At 38.4% G+C, this 7,749-nt stretch overlaps 1 pseudogene across 1 annotated transcript in view; it reads left to right on the forward strand.

The window, feature by feature from the left end:
* The first annotated feature begins 5,240 nt into the window (after positions 1–5,240).
* The window catches only part of LOC106318600, a 6,057-nt pseudogene continuing 3,548 nt past the window's right edge, over positions 5,241–7,749 (forward strand). The window contains exon 1 of the transcript XR_001265331.1: positions 5,241–6,874. The product of XR_001265331.1 is annotated as a putative disease resistance protein At4g10780 (transcript). The remainder of the gene's footprint in view (positions 6,875–7,749) is intronic.

Consider the following 7,749-nt stretch of genomic DNA (forward strand, 5'->3'; position numbering starts at 1 on the left):
TCTACCATTGGTGGAGTTCTCTTATAACAACAGCTACCATGCGAGTATTGAGATGTCTCTGTACGAAGCGTTGTACGGGCGACCCTGTAGGACCCCCTTATGTTGGACCGAAGTGGGGGAGGAACGAGATATGACTCCTGAACTAGTTGAAGAAACGATCAAGCAAGTAGAACTCCTCAAGGACAGATTGAAAATAGCACACGACCGCCAGAAGAGTTACGCCGACAAACACCGGAAGAAGCTAGAGTTTGCAGTAGGGGAAGAAGTGTACTTGAAAATGAGGACCTTCCGAGGGAGTGACCCAAACCGGAAGTTGAAAAAGTTGAAACCCAGGTACATGGGCCCATATGTGATAAAGGAGAGGATCGGCACAGTCGTGTACCGGCTGGTACTACCGCTGGAATTATCGGATTTCCATGACGTGTTCCACATCTCCGTGCTACGGAAGGTTATACGAGAGCCCGAGCTGATCCTGCCGCATCCGCCTACAGATGTGCAACGTAACTTGGCATTGGTTAGCAAGCCAGTAAAGATTGTAGAGGAAAAGGAAGTGGATAACCGTGGACGGAAGGAAAAGATGGTGCTCGTACGCTGGGAGAGGGATGAGATCCACGAGGATGTGTGGGAACATGAGTCGCACTTGAAGGCTAACTACCCCAGGATATTTGGAAACGCGGAACGGAATCGGGATGGGGTTCAGAATTCGGGGTCGAATCCTTTTCTAGTGGGGGAGAATTGTAACATCCCGGACCCGGCACAAAAGGAGACTCAAGTGCTGGAGGCCCAAGAAGAAAAAACCCTAGACATAACCCCTCCCACTTCTTATATAAGGAGTAGTTCCCCTAGGGTTCAGCCACAAGTGAGACAACATTTTCCTCTAGCCGCCGCCGCTCCGCCTCCGAGGAAGCCAGCCGCCAGCCACCCGCGAAGCCCTAGCCGCCGCAACCGAGCCCCTAGCCGCCGCCTCCTTGATTCGGTTTCGTGCAAGCAACTGAGATCTGAACCATAAGGTAAGACTGTGATCTCTAGCTATAAGTCATTGGGAATGACAGATCCTAAACCCATCTCTCTCTTGTGTGAATCCTACTCTTAAACCAGATCTCAAGAAGTGACCGATTCCCCAATCTAGATCCAGATCTACTACTGCAAAAAGCTAAGGTGAGGACTTGGTTGTGAACTTGCTTCATGTTGAGTAACCAATGGGACTTAGTCCTTTGTTAATCAGATCTAGGACTTGTGTGTATGTGTGATGTGATATGTGATTGATCTTCTTGTTTAAATGATAGTATGTGTGAAGTGATGAAGTCGTAGGCATGTTAGGGTGGTCAAGAAAGTGATGATAAGATGTTGAGACGTGATGTGAATGATAAGTGAATGATGTTAAGGATAAGTATGAGTTAAGGGATCATATAGAGTTGAGAGGTGGGATATAAAAACGTGCATTGTAGAGTCTTTAGCTCATGGTCGGGCATCTGGGTTTTGTACAATAGATCTTATTAGCTCATGACTTGTGATTGTTTGCTCTTCCTGAGTTGAGATCGTGGGTTCCTGGAACCTGCCCTCACTGAGTATTCCGTACTCATCCCTCTTCTTGCAGGTATGGCCGAGAGGGAGCGAGAGTAGATGTTCGTATGGTGCAAGTGTTTTCTCGAGGCTTTCTTTTATGAGACTTTTCTTTTAAACATTTTCCTTAAGTTTTCATTTGACATTCAGTCTTTAGTTGAGTTCGGATTTATGTAAGACTATTTGAGTTTTAATAAGAGTTTTGGGACGAAAAGAATTGGGTTATGGTATTTGATGAGGATCATCGGGCCAGGGCCGTTACACAAACTCTCTCTGCTTCTTCATTAGTGATGTCTTGTTGGCTGCTTCATATCCTGATTATCTCCTCTTCATCTCATCTCTCTATCAAGTCAACAAGAAAAAAGGTTTTTCTATGAAAACTTTCTTGACCAAGAGAATATTTATCTTGATAAATTTGCAAATGTACTTCCCAGTGGATTATTACAGCTGACAAGCGCTTCAGAGCATCGAACTGGTCATGTTTTCTACAAGAAATCAATTGGACTCAGTTCCTCTAAACCACTCTCTTTCTCAACACACTTTGTTTGCGCTCTGGTGCCTCGTCCAGGATATGAAGGTGGCCACGGTATTGCCTTCGTGGTATCTCATTCTATGGATTTTTCTCATGCGCAGCCAAACAGATACTTGGGAGTTTTCAACACATCAACAATTGTATCTCCCTCTTCTCACGTTCTTGCTGTTGAGCTTGACACTATATGGAACCCGGAGTTCAGTGACATTGATAACAATCACGTGGGGATTGATGTGAACAGTCCTGTATAAGTGTTGAAATGTGATTCAAACATGAGCATATATGACAATGAATGAGAATATGTTGCATGTATTATGGTTTAATCAGTTTTGAGGGTTAATTTCTATTTATAATAATATCAAATAATCAGTATGTGAGCTAAATCTAATACGAGTGCAGTTACGTTTCTCTTTCTAAAAATTATTGTATTATGTTTTAATTCTAATCATCAGAGAAGATCAAAGTATTATTCAGAAAAGTTCCGTGAATAAGAATTATCTCTTTCAGACTGTCTCGTTTCAACAGTAAGTATTCAGAAGGCACCTAGGCCGTCAGGAAAGGAGGTTTTGGTGAAATCTATATTTAAGATGAAATCTTCCTCAAGGCAGAGAAATAGCAGTGAAGAGAGTGTCCCATAAATAGTGAGTGTTGGAGAAAGAAAGCTATACTCAAAACTCGTGATCACAAACTGAGTGGAGAATCTTCTTTCGTCTCGGTCTGTAGATAATGTGCCGGAAGCGAGACCAAACTTGGAACAAGTTGTCCAGTATCTTGAAGAATTGGTTCCGTTGCCGGATTTTTCTCCAGATTCGCTGGGGATTGGGATACTTAGTTTTATAGCTGTCAATTGGCCTGTTCGCGTCTTTATGTTCGTATATATGGACAATTTTTGTTTGTGGATAAATAGTAACCATGTCCATTAGGACTCAGCTCATTAACGATACCATTAAACACCGTATAAGAAATATAAAATTACAAATTTATAATGAGTCATTGAAAGTACAAAGCAAACATACTACAATACAAATCTACTACAGGGGGTTTTCGATATTCAAAACATTTTAATATTTTTTTTTTTTGCGGTTTTGACTCTCGTTTTGACAGGAATACAAGATTTGACACGAAAAGATTCATTTTTAAAAATATAGTATGCACTAGCTAATTTAGTTTTTTTTACTTAAAATGTTTTGTACGTACGTTCTAATACTATTATTTAAATTTTATTTTGTGAAAGAAAATTCATTGGTTAACTTACACGTATATCTGCAACGAATGATGCAATAAACAAAGTAAAAAGTCCCTCATAGAATTGCTCATACAAATATTATATGAAATCAATTATGACAAATAAAAACCGTTGTTAAGTAATATATAGTCGGTTATATGAGACACGAGCAAATGATAGCAGTGAAAATTTCCCAGCAACGTGGCAAAATTTGTATCTTCAGATCAAAACACATCAATAGGCTAATCGTTTAAAGGAAACGGCTATAATATTACCCGCCACAAAAAAAAAACAATCTTTACTTGACGACGGATTGTGATGGTATTTATGTCTCTGTTACTACGGTCAGGGCCGGCCCTGAGATTTATGGGGCTGTAGGCGGTTTTAAAAAAATTTCAGCTAAAAATTTTTTTTGGTAAATTTGGGGGCCTAAAAAAAAAATTTTTGGGCTTTTTTCTATGTAATTTTTTCCAAAATTTTTGGAGACCTGAGGCCAATGTTTCGTTAGGCTTTGCCCAGGACCGGTCCTGACTACGGTTTCTGGATTCGTGTCTGGTTTGTCAGTCTAGGGTTTATAAATTATAATAAATGCTTCCATTACGGATCTTGTTGCTCTCAAAATCTCGGCGACAACTCGTGGAACCAGGACCGTTATGGCTTGAAAAGGCTAATGATTACACTTGTTATGTTTTCTTTCGCAAGAGCTTATGGCAAAACTACAAACTGAGCTTGCTGTAGCTACGGAATGCCTAGCCATGCTCCTCTAGCCTCTAACTCAAGGGATATTAAATCAAAACAAACAGGTATACATACATATATGTTGGCACACGGAGAACATATTAAATGCATACAGGGGAACTCATTTCTCTCCGATGTTGAATTAAGACAAATCATTTTGATTGATTGAAAACTGAACTGAAGTCTTGTCGTTGAAGTGGTTTACACTGTATAGTTTCGCAGATAAGTTGCTTTAGGAGAGCTTGTTGGTCACTCTTACGGCTTTAGTCGTTGATTCTTGATCTTCCTTGTGACTTCCTAATCCGTGTTGATGCAATTCTTCAAGAGAATAATATTTTACTGAATTTATAATTTGTCTAATATTTTAAGTAGACCTTAATTGGTTTGTTTTAGGTCAGCTTGACTATAAAAAAAAATTAATAACCGGATTTATTACTTATTGATTATTATACAATACAAGACCTCAGTTTTCAGTCAGACAAAAAAATATTTTAAAAAGACTAGAATAAACGACTTTTTTGCTAATTTAAACGTTGTGTGCAAATCTATACTAATATTTGGAAGTAAATTTTTGGAATTGAGCTCTCACATGTATATATATTGTATTGTTATCTGGAAAAGTCTTTTAGTAAAAAGTTAAAAACATGAATTATATAACTAAATATTAATCAAATAAAATTCTTAATTATATAATTAAAAATAGAATATTGAATTATCCAAAATCGAGATAATTTCTCTATATATATTGTATTGTTATCTGAAAAAGTCTTTTAGTAAAAAGTTTAAAACATGAATTATATAACTAAATATTAATCAAATAAAATTCTTAATTATATAATTAAAAATAGAATATTGAATTATCCAAAATCTAAAAATATAATTAAAAAATATATATTTTCTATATATATATATATATATTGTATTTTTATCTGAAAAAGTATTTTAGTAAAAAGTTAAAAACATAAATTATATAATTAAATATTAATCAAATAAAATTTTTAATTATATAATTAAAACTATAATATTAAGTTATTTTAAGATTTATTTTAGTATAATGAATATAGTGTACAAAGAACTTTTCAAAAATTATAGAAATGTTTAAGCCCGTATCGTGGGCAAAACACCTAGTTAAAAAATAAATTCGACTTTTTGTTAATTTCTCACATCTAAAGAAAATTATAATAGGATCATACTCGCAAGAAAAGCGTGAGCCGCCGTAAAGAAAAAAAGAGCGATCTTGAAGAAGAAACATCGAGCACTGGTGTTCGGCCTTTCTGGTCGCCGCTGACTGCTTCTCTTCTCTCTTCTCCTTTTATTTTTGCTCTCCTCCTCCTCTTAGTTGATGGCGTCAATATGTATGGTGCCTCTGGTTGGGGTCTGTTCGGCGTTGGATTCTAGATCTGCTCCGGGAGAGCTAGATTCGGCGGTCTGGGGCTCCTTGTTGGAGCATCGACGAGACGTCTTCGGTTTGAAGGGTAAGGGAGTCGGCTTTTAAGATGTATATGTGTCAGATCTCGTTTTTCTCTTTGTAGATCTGGGTTCTGTTTGTTTCGATGTCGGCGTGGATGATTTGGAAACATGCTCTATCCTCTGTTTCTTCTCTGTGACAAGCAGCATTGGTCTTTGTGGAGGGGTTTGTGAGCTTTAGATGCGGTTGGGGGTTGGCGACTTACCTAGGCTTGGGAGTGTCTCCCCTTTCTATGGAGTTATCTCTGGTGGTTGTTCATCTTTATTGGTCAGAGCCTTGTTGTGAGCTCAATTCTAGTTTTGTGAGGATAGGATGGAAATACCTGTGTTTTGGAGTTAATGCTTCTTTGCTGGTCGATTTCTGCCGTTCTATTAGTAATAGTCCTGGTGTTGGAGTGGTTTTCATCCAGTTACCAGCTGTGTGAATAAGACGTGTGTTCGGGAAGCTTTTATAGGCTTCGCCGTGGGGTGTTGGTGCGTATGAAGCGCTTAGAGAACCTACTCAAAGTCCAATGGCAAGTCTTAGTTGGGATTGAAGGATGTTTATAGCGACGGTTAAGGATTCAAACCTCTCTCGACCCAGTTTATGTTTTGGTGATGTTCGTGTGCTTCCAGGTTATCTCGCTGCTCTTCTTATCTTGAGGTTATTGTTGATGAGTTCTCGCTAGGTAACCTCGTCTTTGGGTACAAGGTTGAAGCCTCCTCTCCCGTTGTTCTGTTCTATTATCCTGCATCTCGACATCTTTCTTTTTCTTTGTTGTTGTTAGCTTTGGGGGTTTGTGTTTTGTTCATCTGTTGGCTTTGGGAGGTATATATTACCTCGCCGGCTCTTGGCTTCAGACAATGTCTTTATTGTATGTGTGTAACCGAATGTTTGATCTAATCTTAATCTACCATATGACAAAAAAAAAAAACGGTGTGTGCAGGTGAAACCATCTTCAAGTTTCTTGTTTTGGAACTCTCTTTCTCACATTATATCATTTTTTCGGTTCGCTCTTTCTCGTCTGATCAAAAATGGGAGGTTTTTTCTCTGTTACCTTGTCTGGTGATCAAGTACTGAAAGATGTTTCCCACCTTTCATGCTTCAAAGCGAGTTACATTAATAGTCTTGAGGAGAATCTCGCAGCTATGCAGAGTGACAGGGAAGAGCTCAAGGCAAGACAAACTGATGTGTTAAGAAGGGTCGAGAGGGAAGAGGAAGCCAAAAGTATGCAACGGCTTGCAGAAGCCAACGTATGGCTTAAAAATGTTGATAACGTCAGTAGAAAAGTCAGTTATCTGCTTAGCAATAGAACTACTGAACTTCAAAGGTTATGTTCAAAGAAGTCAAGATCAAACTACGGTTATGGGTAGGCCTGGGCGTTCGGGTACCCGTTGGCATTCGGGTCGGGTTTTTTGGATTTTCGGGTTTTTTGGATTTTCGGGTTTACGCTTCTAGGTCGCATACTAAAATTTTATTAGTACGGGCCGGGTTCAGATAATAACACTTCGGGTTTGGTTAAAAATTATATTGCATCATAAAACCCATAAAGTAATCATATATGGTACGGATTCGGGTTATATCGGTTCGGTTCGGATATAACCAAAGTAAAAAACAAAATTTTTGAAGTAAAACATAAAGAAAAACATCTAAATTAAATAAAAATTAATCTATCACATATAAAATTGATAAAATAACAATAAAATGTTAAATCATGAAAACAAACATCATTTGTAAACAATATGTATTGCGCTACAAGAAAACATCAAGGATTCTGAGGGAAAAAATCGTCGGAATTTCGTCGGAATATCGTTATTCCGACGACATACCGACGAAACACGTCGTCGGAAATAATTCCTCGGAATTTATTTTTTCCTCGGAAATCCCTCGGAATTTTCCGTCAGAATTCCGAGGAAATAAATTTCCGAGGAAATTCCGAGGATCACTAGTTTGTCGGAAATGTCCTCGGAATATACCGAGGGAGAACAAAAACAAATCGATCGATTACAAAGATGGACCGGGCCGTAAGATTGTCAAACCAACACGTTTTCCTTCCGTGTTTTAGTTGGAAAGCATCAGTGTTATCTTGACAATATGGACATGATAGCCTTCCATGCGTTGTCCATCCAGACAACATACCATATGCTGGAAAATCACTTATTGTCCACATTAGTACTGCCCGCATTTGAAAGTTTTCTTTACACGAAACATCGTATGTTTCAGCACCTTGAGCCCATAGTTGTT

The sequence above is a fragment of the Brassica oleracea genome, chromosome C9 (assembly GCF_000695525.1).
Source record: "Brassica oleracea var. oleracea cultivar TO1000 chromosome C9, BOL, whole genome shotgun sequence".
Taxonomy (NCBI): Eukaryota; Viridiplantae; Streptophyta; class Magnoliopsida; order Brassicales; family Brassicaceae; genus Brassica; species Brassica oleracea.